The sequence below is a fragment of the Salvia splendens genome, chromosome 11, assembly GCF_004379255.2.
Source record: "Salvia splendens isolate huo1 chromosome 11, SspV2, whole genome shotgun sequence".
Taxonomy (NCBI): domain Eukaryota; kingdom Viridiplantae; phylum Streptophyta; class Magnoliopsida; order Lamiales; family Lamiaceae; genus Salvia; species Salvia splendens.
In genome coordinates, this window is record NC_056042.1 from 26,677,384 (window position 1) to 26,699,172 (window position 21,789).

Below are 21,789 nucleotides of genomic sequence, written 5' to 3' on the forward strand. Positions count from 1 at the left end.
GGAATAGGCTCCTAAATCTGCTTGCGCGCCAAACAAATGGAAGGATGGTATCGAACAGTGGTTGGTGTGGCAATTCCTTTTACAGTTTGTAAGAATATTCATATCATACGTCAGTATAAGGGAAGTGGAAATAGTGAAGACTGGTTAAAATGATGGTGAATAATGTTTCAAATCCAAATCAATTGTGAAAAAATGCTATGAATAATTACTCCCTAGCATGGAATAACTTCATTCTTTAATTTAATGAAACCCCTGCATTATTGAAACCAATTTATCCGACACTCATAATAATTTTATATTGGTGATTATTACAAGATTATGATTGATAAACTAAAACTGGAGATATTTTCATTTAAGAAACGAGATTGTGAATCATAAAGAATATGTAGATATTCAGATAGTAGCATAGCGAATTTGATGTGTTTAATTTTGGAGTTTTATATACAATTAAAAATGAGATTAAGAAGACGGTAAAATAGACTCTGTATAATAACTGTACATATATATATAAGAAGACGGTAAAGTAGACTCTGTATATTCTGATAGCAAGTGAAGCGTCTTACCACCGAGACGCGCTTCGTTGTCGGGATGGGAAGGAACGAGTCAGCCAACCTTACCCAAGCACGGGTCCAGATCAGTTAACCTATCAACCCAATCAAGGGGACCTAGTTAACCTATCTCTCCCAGCGCCTGGGTCCAGGCCAGGACTCAAGAACCCCCCAGGAGAAATTAATCCCCAAGATGGGCCTCCCAGGGGTCGAACACGTGATCTCTAGGATGGCGCGGTATCCTTGCCCCTCAACCACTTGAGCTAGGGGGCTTGGGTAGTCGTATTTTTTTGTATCCGAATTAAGTTGAGTAATTTTTTTTTAGAAAAAAAAACACCTGATTACTCTTATTTTATTTCATCACTTACTTTACTCTCTCTTTATTTTTCCTACTTAATCTCCCTCTCCTACTTTTTAACGCAATTTTATAATCTTCGTGCCCAAAAGTTTTCACTCAATTTAGTTGGGATAGAGGGAGTAGTATATAATACTCCATTGTCCCGTAGAAATATGTCATATTTCATTTTCTGTCTGTAGCATAGAAATAGTCCATATCTATCTGTACTAACTTTTTTCTCATTCTCTTTTACTTTATCGTTTATGAGCTCCACCATTCACTATACAATTTCAACTATTTTTTATCTTTATACATTATTTCACCAATTACGCATTAAAATTAGTGCCAACCTTAAATAGTCTTTTTCTATAAGAGCATGCACAACGGTGACGCCGGGCCCCACGTCCGTCTGCGCCGCTGGCACGGCGCTGCTTGATGCATCGAGCAGCGCCGTGCGAGCGAGTAGGACACGTGCCGAACGGCGATTGGGCAACAACATAGCCGTTGCCTTTTAATATTTTTTTTTATTAAAAATTGGTTTTTAATTTAAAAAACGATTAAAAATTTAAGAAAAAAATTCACTTCCCAAAAAAAATGTATCTGTTTATTACCGTTTTTTACCACTTTTTAATTTTTTTTATTTTTTCCCCCAAAAATACACACTTTCATCTATAAATACCCTCGCTTTCACGCCCAAAAATTCACATCAAACTACACAATTCTCATATTCATTCTCCCATATCCATTCTCCTCTTCATTCTCTCATATCCATTCTCAATCTTTCTTCCACCCTACAACATAACAACTCGCTGTGGATGCTCTTAGGCCAACTCAATATGGCCGATAGGTTAACTATGACCCACACGCAACTTCAAACGCACGAGGCCATGATATTGGGTCTCCAAAAATAATTGGGGTTAGTGTCGCCGGGTAATATTAGCCAATAATTATGTAATTTTTAATTTGAGGGAACATCATTTTAGGTCTACGAACTTTCCCAAAGTATCATTTTAGGTCCGTGAACTTTGAAAATATCATTTTAGGTCCGTGAACTTTGAGTTAGTATCATTTGAGGTACTTTTTACTATTTCCAAGTTTTTTTGGACGAAAATACCCCCAATACCTTAAAGTGTATATATTTTTAATAAATTTATCATATACTCATATTTTTTTATAAATATCTTTACAATATATTTTTGACAAATTTTCTAAATATAATTTGACCTTAAATATTATCACTTAATTTTGTGACATGCAAGTAACATTGCTTCTTCAATTTTTTATATTAATTTTTTTTAAAACTGAATAAAGAACTTTTCATTAATAATAAAAAATTGAATAAAGATCTTTTCTTGCATGTCACAAAATTAAATGATAATATTGAAGGTCAAATTATATTTAGAAAATTTGTCAAAAATATATTGTAAAAATATTTATAAAATGATCTTTATTCAATTTTTTATTATTAAAGAAAAGTTCTTTATTCAATTTTAAAAAAATAATATAAAAAATTAAAGAAACAATTTTACTTGCATGTCACAAAATTAATTGATAATATTTAAGGTCAAATTATATTTAGAAAATTTGTCAAAAATATATTGTAAAGATATTTATAAAAAAATATGAGTATATGATAAATTTATTAAAAATATATACACTTTAAGGTATTGAGGGTATTTTCGTCCAAAAAAACTTAGAAATAGTAAAAAGTACATCAAATGATACTAACTCAAAGTTCACGGACCTAAAATGATATTTTCAAAGTTCACGGACCTAAAATGATACTTTGACAAAGTTCGTAGACCTAAAATGATGTTCCCTCTTTTAATTTTTAGGAGTTTAATTATGTACTTTTTAATTTTTAGTATTTTAATTATGTCTTTTTTATTTTATTTGTAATTTGTAATATTTATTGTGGTTTTTTAATGAATTTTAATATTATGGAAATGTTTTTTTTAATTGAATTTTAAATTGAATTATGTTCGGCCTTGCGGAAGAGCACAGCTGTGGGTGTTGTGCTCTTGCCAGAGAGCATGCAGGAATAGTGGCGCCGGACCCACAACCGTGCTCGCTGGCAAGAGCACGGTTGTGGATGCTCTAAGAACGGAGGGAGTAATATTATATAAAATTAGATTACGGGTATTAAAGAGGATAAGATTACGGCAAGGATTCGAAGTAAGCAAAAAAGCACGAGACTACGAAGTGCTATCTTTCGATCAATCCTTCTTAATTAACAAGTCATTTTTTCCAATCACGAAGATTAAGAAAGATATATATACAATGATAAATGCTAAGAGAATAAAGGAAGACTCTGTAAGAGTAATAAAAAAAATTCAAAATATTATTTTATAAAAAATAAAATGACTCAATTATTTAAGTAAGACTCTGTATATGCAATAGCTAATTCTTTGTGAATTGTGATACGTATTGTAGAGCATTGTTAAGTATGAAATTTGTTTGTAGTAGTTACAAGTTTATTTGATAAAATGATACTATGATGTTTCAAACATGCATAACGCAAATTTTTTGTATATGGTGCATGTTTTTTTTAAACTTATATGCGATCAGGTGCGTTATAATGCTAACTTTTATTAAATTGCTATTTGCTAACTCATCAACGTAGCGTATTAAAAATGTCAACACGATCACATTAAAATGTCAACAGATATTTGTGTTGACACAACACAATGTATTAAAATGTCAACACAAATATATGTTGACATTTTAATGTGATCATGTTGACATTTTTAATATACTGCGTTGATGCGTTAGCAATTTAAAAAAAGTTAGCAACAGATCACACCCACATGCGATCATTTAGACAATATATGATTGTTATATGCCTCATCATATTTGTGTTTGATAATGTGAATTTACCAGTGACTATGAAATTAAGGCTAACAATATAATTACTCATAGAATGACTATGCAATTAAGGCTAACAATATAGTTAGGGAGTATTTGGTTGGTCATTTAGAGCCTCTAACTAGGTCTTATTTTTAACTATCATATGTTTGGTTGGTCACTTTCTATTTCTACAAGGTCTTAGTATTTGGCCAAGGCCCGATAAAAATAAGTCATTTCTTTAGATACCCAATCTCTCCAAATTGGTGATTTTGCTTTTCTGGACGGGTGAGTTAAGGAATTCATGTACGGGAAATTACCTAAATAACCCCAAATTTGCATATTTTCGACCCAGATTTGTTCTATCTCTCTTCCTTCGCATCGGACTTTCCCACGGTTCTGCAAGGAGAAAGGTCACTCAATCTGGCAAGGGGGACCATATCCATCGGGAACTCTTTTCATTGACAGTTGCTTTCTGATTTTGGGCATTGTATTATTTACTTATTGTCACCCTTTGAAGGGTCCCACAAAAATATGGGCATTCCATTTTTGTAAAGTTATATCAATATAAAAATATAGGTCTCATTATCCAATAACACTACTTTAACTACCATTCTTATCATCTCTCTTACTTACCATACCATTCTCATTCTCTTTTTTACTTTACCAATTTTATCTTAATTCTCATGTCATATCTATTGCTCATATTTTTATGGAACGGGTGGAGTAATATTTAGAGTTTGCATTTGATTTTTAGAGTTTGTATTTGATTGCATCTCATGTATAGTATATGGGTCCGTTCGGTACACGAAATTGGAATTGAATTGGAATTAGAATTCTATGGAATTGAATCGGAGTAAATTGAATTATAATTCAATTCCAAATCTTTCGTTCGGTATAATTAAGGAATTGCTATGGAATTGTATTATAATTTTAAATCCTTTATTTTATAATTCTAAAATTTACAAAAAATTATAGTACTCTTTATTGATTAAGAATTATGGGTACCATTATTTTTAAACCAATTATTGTTTAGCAACTAGATTACATTCACTTAGAACAAATCCAAAATAAAAATCCATAAAATTATTTTTTTTAAAGTACAATAGGTACAAAATAAAAAAATTATGAATGGATCATCCAAATAAAAATAAATTAAAAATGCATAATATGAAAAAAAAAAAAACACCCAAAAATATTTGAGTCGACAATCGCCTTCTCTAAACAAATGTATTAATTTTGTATTTTAATTGTTTAGAAGCTCTAAATGTTTAGAATCCATTTAAAAACTGATTGGGGCTTTTTGTCGAACAGTTTGAAGACATGAAAAAACTCAATACAATGAAAAAAAATAACCACAAATGTGCTGCAAATATCAAATTAATTTCAAAAGATGAACACAAAAATTTTCAAAACAACATAATTTCAAGGAAATCAACCAAAAAATTTAGAAACCATCGACTTTCCATCGAAGACGAAACTCAACAAATTTGACTGATGAATAAATTTGGATCTTGGTGATCAATAAATCGATATCTGGGGGCACAACACAGTTGAATAGAGAGAGAAAAGAGAGGAATGGCAGGGGACAACGCAGTTGAAAAGAGGGAGAAAAGAGAGGGGAACGGCTAGGGCACATCAAGAGAAGTGAGAGAGAAAAAAATCAGCTTTTTTTCCCTTTTCTCTTACCCGTTTTCATATTTGACCCGAGTAAGATCCGCGTGTTTAGGGGTGGGTCGGTACGGTATACCGTACCGACCGTGCCATACCGCATACCGTACCGGAAATTACGGTATGACAAAATTTCATACCGATACCGTACTGAATTTCCGGTATACCGGAATTCCGGTATACCGGAAATTCGGTATGATAATTTTTGATAACGTTATCATACCGTTATTACGGTATACCGTACCGTGTTTCGGTATACCGTAATAACGGTATGCGGTATGGTAACGGTATACCGCGGTATACCGTGGATTAGAAAATTCTATTTTTTAAATTTTTTTTAAATATAATATATATAAATGTAATATATATATATATATATATATATATTATAACATATTTATGAAAAATGAACTATATTTATGAAAAAACATTTAAAATAATTATAATGATTAGAAGTTTCAAAATATCTTTATATTTTTTCGTATTGTTATTTAGAAATTCGCATATTGCATGAAACAAAGCACTAGTCAGATAAATGTAAAATGAATCCTATGTATTTTTGTTATATTTCAAGAATAGATGTGAAGAAGTTTAAGGAAAAACTAATCAAAATTAAAAGTATTATAAGTTCCAAATTCAAATATAATCAAATACTACTACATAATCTATTTGGAAATAGACATCTGTACAAAAATGAAAATGAACTATATTTATGAAAAAACATTTAAAATAATTATAATAATTAGAAGTTTCAAAATATCTTTATATTTTTTATTTAGCAATTCGCATACTGCATGAAACAAAGCACTAGTCAGATAAATGTAAAATGAATCCTATGTATTTTTGTTATATTTCAAGAATAGATGTGAAGAAGTTTAAGGAAAAACTAATCAAAATTAAAAGTATTATAAGTTCCAAAGTCAAATATAATCAAATACTACTACATAATCTATTTGGAAATAGACATCTGTACAGTATGTTTCATGTCCCGACATTTTTTCATTTGCTAATTCAAAACCCACCATAAACCCCACATAGCTAATTCCATTAACATATTTAATATTAATATATATATATATATATATAAATATATATATATATATATATATTTATATATAAATGTATCGGTATACCGCGGTATAGAAAAATTGATACCGTTACCGTACCGAAACACTGCGGTACCGTACCGGAAACTCCGGTATACCGAAAAATCGGTATTTTTTCGGTACGGTAAGTCCGGTATTTCGGTATAATTTCCCACCCCTACGCGTGTTTTACTTAATTTGACCCATTTGGAATTGCAATTCTTTTTATTTAGGTATGGAATGAAATTGTGGAATTGGATTTTGTGGAATTGGATTTCAATTCTAAATCCATATACTTTTATGTAACCGAACAACGGATTTGGAATTGAAAGTTCTAATTTCCGAGGCCCGAATTCCATGATACCGAACAGACCCTATATGTTTTTAATGGATCGGATTCCCATGAACGTTGTTTTATAAAATTTATGAAAATGGTTTGTTGTGGATCAAATTTGTTACATTAATATGAAATGGATGAAAATTCAATGTATATTTCGTGTTGCAATGCACAATATACAATGCAAACTCTATAAGAATATAATTATAGTTAGTTCATGATTAATATAAGTAACGTATTATATAATGCAGACTCTAATTCTCTAATGCAATATGTTTTTTTTATGCAATATGTTGGTCTACGTAATTTTTAACGAGCGTATATGTAATGCAAATTATAGATGATTGTGATACTAAATATTTTGTCAAATAATTCATCAGAAATTAGGAAGAATTGAGACTTGCTTTGTTATTATATACTTAGTGGCGAAAAATAGGAATTAGAGATAACCCAAAAATAATTCATAATCGTGCCTTTCACAAATAAGAAAGAAGAAAACTAAATGCAATAAATAAGCTTATGTCTAATGCATATTATAAATTGTTGTGCTGCGAATATTATTAAAAACGAAATATGATAATCAATAATGTTAATTGAGGAAATAATATCACACATATAAAACAATACCAAAAACTGATAAAAAAATTTGGGAAATCTGATCCAAGGGACCAGACCCAAGGCCCTCGGGTCAGGGGCGTAGCCTCGACGAGGTAGGCGGCGTGTTTGGGATTTACTCCCTCCGTCCATGATTAAATGTCTCATATTTGACCGGCACGAGTTTTAAGAAATTGTTTGACTTTATGTAGTAAATTGGGTAGAAAGGTCAGTGTCACAAGTTTTATAATAAAATGTGAGTGGAATGTAAGCTTCACTTACCAATATTGTAAACGTAAATGAAATATTTATTGGTGGACGGATGAAAAAGAAAAAAATAGGATATTTAATGGCCGACAGAAAGAGTATAAAATGGGAACCGGTTCATTATTTTTAATTAACACAAAATGGAAATCTCATAACTTCATTATTATAACTTTAATATATTATTATTTTATATTATTTAATTTTATAAAATTAAAATTTTCATCACGGCTGATTCCTGGGCTTAGATTCCATACATTTATACCGTAACATGACTTTAGGCATTTTCTGATTGGGTATAACGTCACATGACTTTCTAATTGCCTGATTGGGTAATACAAGAGAAAATATTATTATTATTATTATTATTATTATTATTATTATTAAGCAAACATTTGGCATATGCTCCCCGCAGAAAATCTGAGTAAAAACACGAGTGAAATCTTGCTTACGCTCTCACAATTAAACTATACAATAACCTTGTTTTCTACTACATGGATCTACGCACATTTCCGTGATCCACATTCTTGGTTTCACACACTTACAAACAAAGTAAACACAAAATGACTACAAATTGAGATTCATTCTCCATTTTTTGTACTATTAAACACACACACACACACACACTGTTTTTTTAAATATAAGCAAAAAGGATAAATGTGAAAGATTAATTCTTGAATTATTGACCTAACCCCAAAAAATCAAGTGATTGGACTATTAGCCCATTTGAGGAATACACTCAAGCAAATATGTCGTGGTGCATAAAACAGCTAGCCAGTATTAATTATTCAAATCTTAAATTAATAAGATAGTACTACTAATTAAAAGGCAGATCCTCATCTAATTTATAAAATATAAATATGAGAAAAAATTCATCATCTACCATCATTAGAGCTCTCAAATTTGGTCCAGCCTGGAAAATAAGTATCCCATATTCCATGAGGTATCAAATTTGGTCCAGCGCTATTATTGTTTTCCTATTTGAAATAGTTTTATTTTGATTATACTAGTGGCAATATTAAAGATTTTCACTTTAGCTAATTATCGATATGCTATATATATGTGGAATTGGCACTTATTTAATCTGAATATTTAAATTATTTAGTCCCTTTCTTTGATTAAAACACATTCCTCTTTATATTGAACACCAGCCCCCCCCCCCCCCCCCCCCCCCCCCAAAGCTCTCTACAAAACTCCGATTATATGATATATCTCCCATTGTATCTTTCAACTCAAGTCCACTTTTTAAGTTTATATAAGAAATATAAAAAAATTCATTTTAGAAGCTAATATGGGAAGGTGAGACGACTATTGGAGCTGAAAACTCTATGATAGCATACATAGTATTTCAAATAGTAGTATTTTATTTAGCATTTTTAAAATAATTATGAAGTGAATCATGATTTTGAGATACATAATGTCCTTATGTTCTTTTTCATAATTACTCCACACTTTATTCCCTTTATTTCTTCTTTTTCATTACTGATATTTATTAAACTCTGTTCATTTCTACATTTGTTTTCTCCATTGTTTTGCAATTTAGATTTCTCCCTCTCTATTTCCTTAATTAAAAAGATGAATCTATAACCATTGACAATTCTTTTTCTGCAGGCTGAAATTTGGGAGCGAAAAAAAAAACAATCAATTAATCAAATACTGATTTCCTAGCCTAAATATGTTAACTTAGTGAAATTAAACGTTAGATTTAAATCAATTATTTTAAAATATGTACCAATAGAAGTGGATGTGGATAAAGAAAATGACAGATTTTTGGGTTGTATTGTAAATTGTAGATTTAGATTGATATTTTCTATTTGCGAAATGTTGGAGAAGACATTGAGAAAAAGAAAGGAAAAAAAGAAAAATAACAGAAGTATGATAAGGTATATGTACAGATATACTAAAAAGTCAAATATATTAGTAATATTTCTTCCTACTTTAAGTGAGACCGTTTTTTAAACACGAAATTTATGAAATTTAAGAAAATGATTTTAAAATGTTAAGTGAAAAGAGAATAAAGTAGAAGAATGAAAAATATAATAAAATAGATGAGAGAATAAAGCGAAAGAAAGTAATTACGTAATTGTGTTATATTTTGCCAAAATATAAAATAACTCATTTTAAGTAGGACACTCCAAATTTAAAAAGAAATACTACAAGTAGCGTCGGGTGGGGCGGAGAAAGTATAAAATTAGTATATTCTTTAAACCGTATTACTATAATTTGGGGAACTATTAAGTCAAAAATTCATTTTCTTATGAAATTTCCGAGCTCAGCAGATCCTCATTTTGCAAAAAAATGCAGTGGGCACGGCATATAATTTAATTACTACTCTTATCCCAAGTTAGTTGAGACGTCATTAACACGAAATAGTAGAAATTGATATTTAACGGTTAAATTATACTACCCCTGTCCCACAATAAGAATCACATTTTGTCATTTCACTTTTACTATAAATGATTAGTAGGTCTCATATTTCACTAATTCACTTCACTCACATTCTATTATAAAATTAACATAAAAAAAATTAACATAAAAAAGTGGATCACATCATCCACTAACTTTTCCAACCAACTATTTTTTACATTTCTTAAAATCCGTGCTTACACTAAATATGACTCCTATTGTGGGACGTTGGTAGTAAAGATAATAAAGTATGAGAAAAAATAAAAAAAAAATTTGCCAAGAAAAATACTAACTCAAGTACTTAGAGAAGAGGGAGCATTTATGAAAGCTAATCTTATACTTATAATCAACAGTAATGAGTAGTGAATCTCCAGAATACACTTAGTTGGCAAGCACATGCCAACTTAATCTATAAGTACCCTCACATCCTAAACAGAGTAAGCCATAACCATGGCTGCCCTTCTCTTCTCACTAGTAGCCCTCTTCCTTTGCCACCATCCCTCCACCGTCGCGGCCCGCTGCGGCGTCGCTGACCAGGGCTCCACCCTACAAGTGCTCCACGTGAACAGCCCCTGCTCCCCATTCAGGCCCAAAGCCCTCCCATGGGAAAACTCGGTCCTCCAAATGCAGGCCGACGACAAATCCCGCCTCCAATACCTCTCCAGCCTCGTCGCTGGCCGCTCCTTCGTCCCCATCGCCTCCGGCCGCACCATCACCCAGAACCCCACCTACATTGTCCGTGCCAATATCGGCACTCCACCTCAGCAGCTGCTTGTGGCACTTGACACCAGCAACGATGCTGCTTGGATCCCGTGCACCGGCTGCGTCGGCTGCTCCTCATCCACATTCGACCCGGCCAAATCCTCCACCTTCAAACCCCTCCGCTGCGGTTCCCCCCAATGCTCCCAGGTAATTCTTTAATTTTGTGTGTATACTCTTCTTCTTATTCTAGGATGTTTACGATTTAAAGTTTCATTTACCGTGTATATACAGCGGTGCAAAATTAGAAATTTGGAATAAATAAAGATGGGGATTTCCCTACTTGTCTTTTTGTTTCCAAAATAAAGCAATGCTGGGATCATAGACCAATTAATGTTAGGTGTGCTGGTTGCAATTATTCTTCTTGTGTACCTGTATTCATACCCTCACATGACATAAGATAACACAAATCTAATAACACAAATCTTACATGTGAGTTGTTCTAGTAGTAGACTGGTTGCAACACGATTTTAAGTTTATATTCGTTTGCCTAAAAATAATATACGAATCTAACTCATGTGAATTATTTAACATTAAGGTACCTAACCCAAGTTGCGGTGGCGCATCATGTCAACACGACGTACGGCAGCTCCTCCATCTCGGCCGGTCTAGTGCAGGACAACATCAGCCTAGCTACCGACTCGATCGGCGGCTACACCTTCGGGTGTGTGCAGAAAATCACCGGTTCATCATTTCCCGCCCAGGGATTACTGGGCCTGGGAAGAGGCCCATTATCCCTAATGAGCCAAAGCACCAGCCTCTACCAATCCACATTCTCCTACTGCCTGCCTGGCTACAAGTCCACCAACTTCGCCGGGTCACTGAGGCTGGGGCCACACAGCCAACCCGTCAGAATCAAAACCACCCAACTCTTGAGGAACCCTAGAAGATCGTCTCTCTACTACATCAATCTCGTCGCAATCAGAGTCGGGGGAAGGATCGTCGACATTCCTGCATCCGCCTTCGCCTTCGACCCCAACACCGGCGCCGGCACAATTTTCGATTCAGGTTGATTTTTTTATTTGAACTCCGATCTGATTGATTGATTGAATTGCTTAATTTTTTTGGTTAATTGAATTCGGCAGGCACGGTGTTCACGATCCTGGTGAAGCCGGCGTACGTGGCGGTGAGGGACGAGGTGAGGCGGAGGATGCGCGACGCGGCGGTGTCGTCGCTGGGAGGGTTCGACACGTGCTACAACGTTGCGATCAGTGTGCCGACGATCACGTTCATGTTCACGGGGATGAATGTGACGCTGCCGCAGGACAACTTCGTGATCCGAAGCAGCGCGGGAAGCACGTCGTGCCTGGCGATGGCGGCGGCGGCGGAGGGATCGGTGAATTCGGGGCTGAACGTGATTGCGAGCTTCCAGCAGCAGAACCACCGGATACTGATCGACGGGCCGAAGTCGAAGCTGGGCGTGGCGCGTGAGGCGTGCACCTAACCTAGATTTCTGATTTGTTTTTATTTCTGGTTAAAAGTGGAAACTATTTTATTCAATTGAGTAGTGAGGTTTGTAGTCTTGTTATTTTTGCCTTTGGGGTCACGGGTTTGGGTTTGGGTTTGGGTTTGGGTTTGGTAACATAAATCGCTCCTCCAATTTGTATTACTCATAATATATCTACTACTACTATTTTCCTACCTTTCCGCTTAGATAGTCAACAATCACCACCTTAATTTCACCCCAATCTTAGCCTCAATCTCTGCTTCTTTAGTCAAGTAGCAACTATTCTGTCAGTGCCATTCAACAACTCACCTTTTCTTTTTAATTTGTTTTACTGTTCATTTTTTTAAATTTAGAATAAATCACTCTCCAAATAAGTAATGTAGAGCTGGTTATATATTATTTCTTTCAGACTTGATAGAGCATTTACAGTGCATGGAAGGGGCCACAGCGGGTAGAGGCGTGTCACCCAATGCATTGTGCGACGGGAGCCCAATGGGAGGGTTGACCCGAAAGGGACTTCACGATTATTGCCCGCTGTGGCGCAGTTGCTCAGTGACAGGAGGGGGTGGGGGTGGTTTATGTGTATTGTGGAAGAAACTACTCTCGGTTTGAAGAAGAAATAATTTCTTCAAGTTGAAGTTGAAGTAAAAATGTTAAATTTGATTTCATGAAGTTGTAATATGGTCTTCAAAAATTTAGGAAAATATGTTATTAAAGAAATTATCAATTTAAACAAATTATTTTTAATATGGTCGCTCAGCAGCGGGAGAAATTCTTCTTTTGTGAATGTATGTTAACTTACTTCCAATTTAATGAAGAGCAATAGATGAATTCCCGCATAGTGAGTGACGCATGACATTTGTGCGTCGTTATTAATGAAACGCACAAATGTTATGCGTCTTTACTGAAAAACGCACAAATAATATGCGTCTTTAACAAACGACGCATATAGATTATGCGTCGATAAACGACGCATAACATATATGCGTCATTCGTTAAAGACGTATATTATTTGTGCGTCGTTAAATCGGGATTAAGAGGGCAGAATGCTCGTAATTGACAGACGACGCAGCGAGCAGCGAAGGAGGGGCGATTTCAGCGACGATTTCCGGCGATTTGAGGCGTTTTCCGACAGATTTCAACCAAATACCAAACATATTTCGGTAATTATTCATTCATTTGGCTACATAAATCAATAATTGCTGAAGTTATGGAGGTTTTCCCTAATTTAGTAAAGTTAGGGTTTATATGAAATTGCTCAATTTACGGACGATTTCTGTTAGTGTGTTGCTTATTTGTGTTGTTTTGTTGCGTATTTGTGTGTTTCACATGAATTTAGGGTCAATTGTAGAAGTAAGTGGTTCAATTGAAATTATATACACAAAGTGCAGAAAATAGATATATTCTTGTGCAAAAATGTGAAAATTTTAGTTATCTTATGCTATTATATGTTGGGTGAATGTTTTGAAGTAGATGGCATCTGCAAGTTCTGAACAACAGTTATGTTATGGACCTGAGGATCCATCCGTACTGTTTTATCAAAACGAACATATTTCAGCCTCATTGTTGGCGAATGGCACAACAAATGTGTTGAGAGTTCGTAGGACGGAGAGTAAGGTTTGGGCATTGCCAATACATGAAGATGTGATGCATTGGCTTGATGTTTGGGGGTTCAGAGGTGTGATTGAATGTGGAAGGCCAAGAAGGATGGACAATGACCTAATAACTGCATTGATCGAGCGATGGAGGCCTGAGACCCACTGTTTCCACCTTCCAGTTGGTGAGGTAACCGTAACCTTACAGGATGTGCAAAACCTGTGGGGTTTGAGAGCAGACGGTCGTGTTTTCACTGGCTGTGACTACCCTATTGGATATGAAGATTGGCCCAGCAAGTGTAGAGATGTGTTGGGATGGATACCTGACGCAGAAACAGAAACGAAGCACGGTGGGTTGTTGATGACGTCTCTGATCAACCAAGCGACTATGCCGTTGGGTGATGGGCTGCATGAGTATGCATACGTCCAAAGAGCACGTATACATGCTCTAATCTTGTTAGGGGGGCTTATTTTACCGGACACTACCGGGTGCAAGGTCCCCTTTATGTGGATAAATGCCTTTGACGATCCGGAAGACGTGGCTAATATCAGTTGGGGTAGTGCTGCTTTAGCATACTTGTATCATTATTTGTGCGAAGCTTCTGTAGGCAGACAGAGAAGAGATGTGGGTGGCCCTATGGTTCTCTTGCAGCTGTGGGCGTGGGAAAGAATGCCTACATTGAGGCCAGCCTTCTTGATATCGCCTACGCACACGCCGTATACCCCGTGTGGAGTCAAGTAATATTTTTTTTAAGTAACTTACTTAATTATGTATTTTTTTGGGTAACTTTTGATATTAATATTCCGTGTAGGTGGCACGGAGTTACTGAAATTGGAAATGCGCCCCAACATTCAGTAGCTCATTATCGTGATCAGTTATCATTGATTCGTCCGGGCCAGGTGAAATTTATTTTTGTTAGCTTAGCTAATGAATTAATCTAGTATGAAATTAATTGTGTGAATGATATTATGTTTTTGTAGTTTCTGTGGACACCATATACAGATTGTATCCTGCCCGATTACTGCATTGATTCGACCGCATCCTACTTGTGCGACACATATTTGGTGTGCTGGTCATTTGTCGAGGCACACGAGGCTGGACGCGTTTGCCGACAATTCAACCGCTACCAGCGTATTCCTCAGTATTGTGATAGGATGCTACATAATGCCGGACATCTGTCTAAAAGTCACCGCCGTGGGAGGAAGGGCGCCGATTGGGCTAAGGTACATAAATTCTACATTGAAGAATGGGATTTCAGACACCACAGGTTCCAAGCAAATTTTGATCATGCCACGATGACCATGGATGGTCGCATTAATCCGGGCTATATGGCGTGGTTCAATAGGATCACAGTGTCGTACCTAGTTCAACCTGCGACACAGTCAACGGTTGGGATGAACGAGTCAGCATCTTCTATGATGAAATTGGTATGTTATGTTTTTTTATATAATAATGTATTTAGTTTGAAGTTTGTATAGATTGATTGTAATGATTTTGTATTTGTGCTATCTAGGTCGAGACCATTCAGGGGATATGGCATTTGACCTCTGAACACGACACAGACCCTCGATTACGGCAGATTCGTGCAATGGCTGCTGAGGCGCTTCGTACGACGGACCATACTGATGTGATGGAGTATCCAACATCGCAACGGCGAAATGTGGTCATGCCGCCACGCCCACCAACTTCTCTTCGTCATGGACTGCCGGGTGTCCGGACGGGAGGACACGGGATTACACGACAGCATAGGTTGTCGCAGCAGCAACCGCCGCAACCTGATTATGCGGTACCAGAGCCCTTGAGTCCGGAGCACGATCCCCCAGGATGGTCTCAGTTGAGTGGTGCAAGCCATGAGCCCTCGCAATGGGGAGCACGGGCATCATGTGATTCGTTCTTTGGCGGTGGGTCTGATTGGGGTGCAACTCAACCAGGGCGTGATTCATACTTTCAAAATTATCAATTTGTTGATCCTGTGGGGGAAGAAGAGGGCGGGGAAGAAGAAGAAGAAGAGGGCGGGGAAGAAGAAGAAGTCGGCGGGGAAGAAGAAGACGAAGTAATATTCCGACGAATGTCCGAGGGATCCTCACGACCAGCTATGAAGAGTTCATCAAGTACGATTGGGAGGGCTATGCACAATGTATTAAGGGGATTGTCAACAAGGAAGAACAAAGGGAAAGCTCCGACAAAGTTCACGCCTTCATCTAGATAGCTTTCGAATGTGATTCGTTCTTTCGGAATGTTCGTAAGTTGTTTTTTGAACAATTTTTGATGTGATGAAACAGGTTGGTTTAAGAATATTTTCTATGCTGCAATTTTTGAACAATTTCGGTAATATGTTGGTCTTTGTGTCTATTGAAACCGGGTGTTGATCGTAAGTTGAGTTTTGAACACTTTTGATATGGTGAACCATAAATACTTCGTAATGTTTTCTATGGTGGAATGAACAAGTATTATGATTTTTGATTTTGATGAACCATAAAATGTTCAAAAATCACAATCCGATATCAAAATCGTCATTGTATTGCTCAAAATCGCCCGCCCGGGAGTTTTATAAACTCAAAATCACCCGCCCGGGCGAAGTTTCTGGAATCAACAGTTTGTTTCTCAATTCACTCGGTGACGCATAACTGTTATGCGTCGTTCCTTAGTGACGCATAAAGATTATGCGTCGTTTCTTGGTGACGCATAATCTTTATGCGTCGTTCCTTAGTGACGCATAACGATTATGCGTCACCGGGCGATTTTCGTAATACACTCTTGAGTCCAGAAACTTGTGATTTTTGAACATTTTTGAAAAATTGGAGAAGACCTTGAAATCGGCACATTGTCGCACATGATGTCGAATCAACTGATTATGGAGAAGACCTTGAAATCGGCACATTGTCGCACATGATTAACACACCAAATCTGTCTTGAACATCAGCTATTATGGAGAAGACCTTGAAATCGGCACATTGTCGCACATGATGTCGAATCAACAGAGCTATCATTGGGGATGAAAAGTTAGCATGATCTCTATTAGCACGATGGCCTATACAAGTATGTCGATTCTTCCACTTCCTAACTTCCCACATATCGTCATGCGACCTTTGTGTAACCGAAACCTCCCATTTACATTCCCTCGCCTTTTCAGCGTCGGTGGTGCTGATGATGCCTGCCCCTGTTACTGTCGTTCCTGCTGGAAATTTGCATACAGCATGCCACCTTCTTAGTTTGCTCTCGACAACCTTAAACTGTTTTTCATTCCACAAACTCCACATAGTAATAGCAGTCTTCACGTGTAGCTTGGAATCGAATTTTGTTCCCAACACAATCCGATGCGGCTCATTCTCATTCCAATACAAAAGGCTGTGTTCATTACCACCCACATCATCCGATACTCCAGAAGGACGACTTGGTAATTCACGAAAGAATCTAAACCCACTAGGATTGTATTCCGGAAGTGGTTGTTCACCTTGCATAACAGGTTTACATGGTACTATCTCATCATCAAAACTAGCACCGACATCATCAGCACCATCACCATCACTGAGATCGGGGTCTGCCTCTGTCTCAGATAGTGGCCTTGGCTCAGCAAGATCATCTGCAGCATCGACCTCATCATTCAATCCAACCCCAACATCAGCAACATCTACAACATCTCGCTGCTCATTCATACTACGATCAAAACTCATTTGGTCCACCCTCGCAGATGAACCAATACCACAGTCAAAACTCATTTGTTCAAACCTCGCAGATGCTCCAATACCATAATCAACAACTGGTGGGATTTCTGCACTCCTCACCGGTGAATACTCAACAAATAATTCAATACACCCACTTGAATTTTGAGCATTGTTGAACATAAACATCACACTGTCATCATTGCAAATCAGAGAACATGTATAACTCATACCGGAAGCAACGACTATACATTGTCTCCATAATAATTCAATTGTGTGTTGGTTCATATCTATTCCCATCGCATCACAGATCATTGCTACCAATTCAGAATAGGAAACACCTGAATTTAATATGATGGAGCTCCTCGGACGAGGTGGTTCATAACCAATACCCATATGTGGTAGTTGAACTACTCTACCACCCCAATACAAACTCACAAATACTTGCATGATTTCTGCATCAAAGACATTTAAAACAACGACAATTAAGGACATTTTTACTACAAGCCCTAATTTGTATAAATTGGGTCAAACTAACAAATGAAAGCACAATAAACATGAATAATGTCGAATGTAGCTAAATTGATTAACAAATTACCGGATCTTATGGAGAAATCGCCGGAAATTGCCTGAAAACGCCGGAAATCGCCGAGAGAGGAAATGAAAGTGTGTGAATGTTCGTTCTGTGATCTGCGTCTGCCTGGAGGGGGTTAAAAGCCGACTTAACGACGCATAATCCTTATGCGTCGTTAATTAATGACGCACAACCCTTATGCGTCGTTAAGCGACGCATAATCCTTGTGCGTCATTAATTAACGACGCATAAGGATTGTGCGTCGATATTGAACGATGCATAAGGATTGTGCGTCGATATTGAACGACGCACAAACATTATGCGTCGCTCCCTCAATTAGAATGAATCTATTCTCCTTCATTATTTTGGAATTCCATTAACTTCTTAGCACAAAAGAAGAAAGAGCTCTCAGCAGCGCCGCTGCTTGCTGCTGCCATCGCCGCAATCCGACTCCACGCACATGCTTCAACAGTCCCAGAAGTTCATTGATTCGGGCCAGCAGCATGGTCTCCCCAATAATTCCGACCACATGGTTCGATCGCTCTCCCCTGCCCAACTAGCTGTCGTAAACGATTACAACGAGAAATTACGTCTGTACAGATTGGACCAAGCTGCCCTGCTCGCCCGTGTGACCGCTTGGTTTGAGAAGAACATTGATGATGAAAATATAACTGAGGAGAACATTGATAATACTCCCACGATGGTATTGAGCGAGGATGTTCCCAACAACATTACCGATGTTTCCATCAACACTGCTGTCGGGGGTGGGGAGCATTGTGACTATCTAGAAAGTGTGTTTTCAATGGACTCTAGCTTAGATACAAAAATGGATGCACTTGATCATTATGTGTCAGATGAATCTTGTCCTTCTTCCATTGCTCTGCTTTGTGATAATCGTGGAGTTGAGGAGGATAGAGATGCAAGCCTCGACAACCGACAAGTTCCATTTTTTGAGGAAATATATCCATAGTGCGGCTCTGATGCTTTCTTATCGGTTATCAAAAGGGATTTTAAGGTTTTGCTTCGAGGAAATGTGCATGATTGGTTGGATATTTTGAAGTTGAGGAAGATGATGAACTCTTCTTTGTCAAAAGAGGACAGAAATGGTTTCTATGTGGATTTGCATATCAGTTTGTTGCAAGTATGAATTATCGTTCAGCATTGCTCGACGTAGATGCACGGTTGATCCCTCCCGGATGGACATGCGTTGTTTGAGCATTCGTGGTCGCGTTGACAACATCCCCGTTTTAGCGTTGAATTATCACGAGCCCGCATTGGTGATTTTTTATGGAGATTTGGAAGGGAGACGCTCAGCTGTTCGGTGTGCGATTGATTCAGGAGGAGATAGATCTCGTCAAGCTTATGTTATCAATGACTCTCTTCTTTGCTTCTTCGTGTTCTCACCTTGAGGACATGGTGGATTTTAACCATGGGGGAGTTGATACGAGATATATCCATATCTCTATTAATTTGTTTATCAATTATTTTCCATATCTTTCCATATATATGCTTATGATTATTTTCTTGATCACTAAGGTAGGGTATTGGGGAATTAGTATTATAAATAGGAGTCTTTGTTATCTGTTGAAGCAATCATTGAAGAAATTCAATTATCCTTATTTTAGTTTCCCGCTTTTATTTCAATTATGTATTGTTCTTGGTTTGATCGACGGACAAAGCTCCCGCGACTGCCTTTTATCCCTCCGCCAATCATAATCGCGACGCTGGAATCTTTATCCCTTAACACTATCTCTTTTTTTTTCCTTGGTATGCCGAGTGTATGATATTAACATTTGATTTGGTTCTTTTTATTTATTTATTCTTAAAAAAAAAGAAAAAAATGGATAGGAGTTGTGGTACGTAGATGCTCTTATGTCCTTCTTAGTATATGGGAATGAAATAAAGATAGATGGAATTAAATGAAAGTAGAATTAAATAAAGACATGAACGGAGTAACAACACATTTGTATAGTCATTTCAATATTTCGGTATTACATCAGATGAGCATTCTTTTCATCATATCGAGAAAGGCGGTAGCTTTGTTTAGAAAAACAATTATATTAAGCTAGCAACAAGCTCAAGTAATTAATGGAAATGGAATACCTTAAAAATGCGAAAAGTAAATAATTAGAAATGAGTTCGAATTTGGTAATACGTTTTTAAATGTTAAATCAATATTGATCATGATATTGGCTCTAGTAGCACTGATTAATACTCTCTTCGTCCATCATTAGAAGTTTTGATTTACTATTTTAATGTGTCCACGATTAGGAATTCCGATTTACTCTTAGAACTCACGTTACACTAACTAATTTCAACTTTTCAAAAGACTACTGGGCTACTAAACTACTTAGCCGAACGGTAGAATACTTCCATATTTGCTTTGCTTGTGTTTGCTTTAATTTGTTCTATAACATCATTATGCCATTTGATAGATGCCTTGGACTTTCAGCTAAGGAAGAAATAGGAAGTGTATTGATTGAGGCAATAAAAAAACTCTCACAATTGGAACCATGCCTAATCTGCGTTATCTCCAACTTTATGTAGATCAGAAGGAATGTGAGTGGAAGCGGTTAACTATGGCATGGCATCCCCGACCTCAAAGTGTTTAAGCTTCAACACTCATGAAGGGATCTAGGGCATAAGATGTTGTGAGCAAATAAGAGATTTAAAAAACTCATCTTTTAAGGAATACTTGCGTTAACAATTTTGGACGCAAAGGAAAGCGTCCTTAGGACAAATTAACTTAATATTTTTCTTTTTAAGGATGTTTCTATTTGCGTCCTCTGTTTTAGTTGGAACACCAATAATAAGGACGTTTTTTAAGCGTTAGTGTTATATCTAAAAACACAAATTAGCGTCATTAATTGCATTAAAAGCATTCTTAACGATTTTTTTTGTTGTTATAAGAGCATCTCCAACCATTTACATTAAACTCAAACTCATTTTAGTGTAAATGTCACTCAAAATATGATTTTACTCCAACCATTTACACTAAACTTAAGTTTAAAAGAATATTCTCTATATTATGCCTCTTTTACTCATAAAATTTGAAAAACTTTTAAGTTTTGATTAGTGTAAACCTAAAGATAGGTATTTTTTCTCAAAAACCAAAAATGAAATTAGTTTTTGTATACTATTTGAGCTAATTACCTATCTTATTTTAGGTTTTAGTATACCCTTAGAGATGGTCTAATGGCTAAAAAACTATTATATCTAAACGTGTATGGATTGATGGATATATAAAACATAAATTGCTGGGACCATGGGTTCCTTAGTTAGGCCCTAATTTAACTCTTGTGAAATCAACTTAACTTCTAATTTTAGTTGAAAATGACTGCACATAATAAAATCTATTAGCGGGGATAAAATTTCTAGTAGTGGGTTATGATCCTTCCCTATAGCGGATTAATGCGTATTCTGATTGAACACCTCTCATAATCTTTTTGGGCCGGCATGTGCGGGTTTGCAAGAACAAAATGCGTAGTCTGCTCTTTATTCTAGAACCATTATTAATCAACCTTGTATTATATACAGGAATATGATGAAGTGGGAAAAGAATGGTGGTGTAAATAATGGGTGTAATCGCCCACATTGGTGAAAGGTCAGGTGGGCTAAAAGGGATGGAAAAGATGAAAAGTGGTGACAACCCCACGTGAATTGGG

The 21,789-nt window shown here is 36.3% G+C and overlaps 1 pseudogene; it reads left to right on the forward strand.

The window, feature by feature from the left end:
• Positions 1 to 10,390: 10,390 nt before the first annotated feature.
• LOC121755674 lies at positions 10,391 to 12,376 on the forward strand (annotated as a pseudogene).
• The last annotated feature ends 9,413 nt before the right edge of the window (positions 12,377 to 21,789 follow it).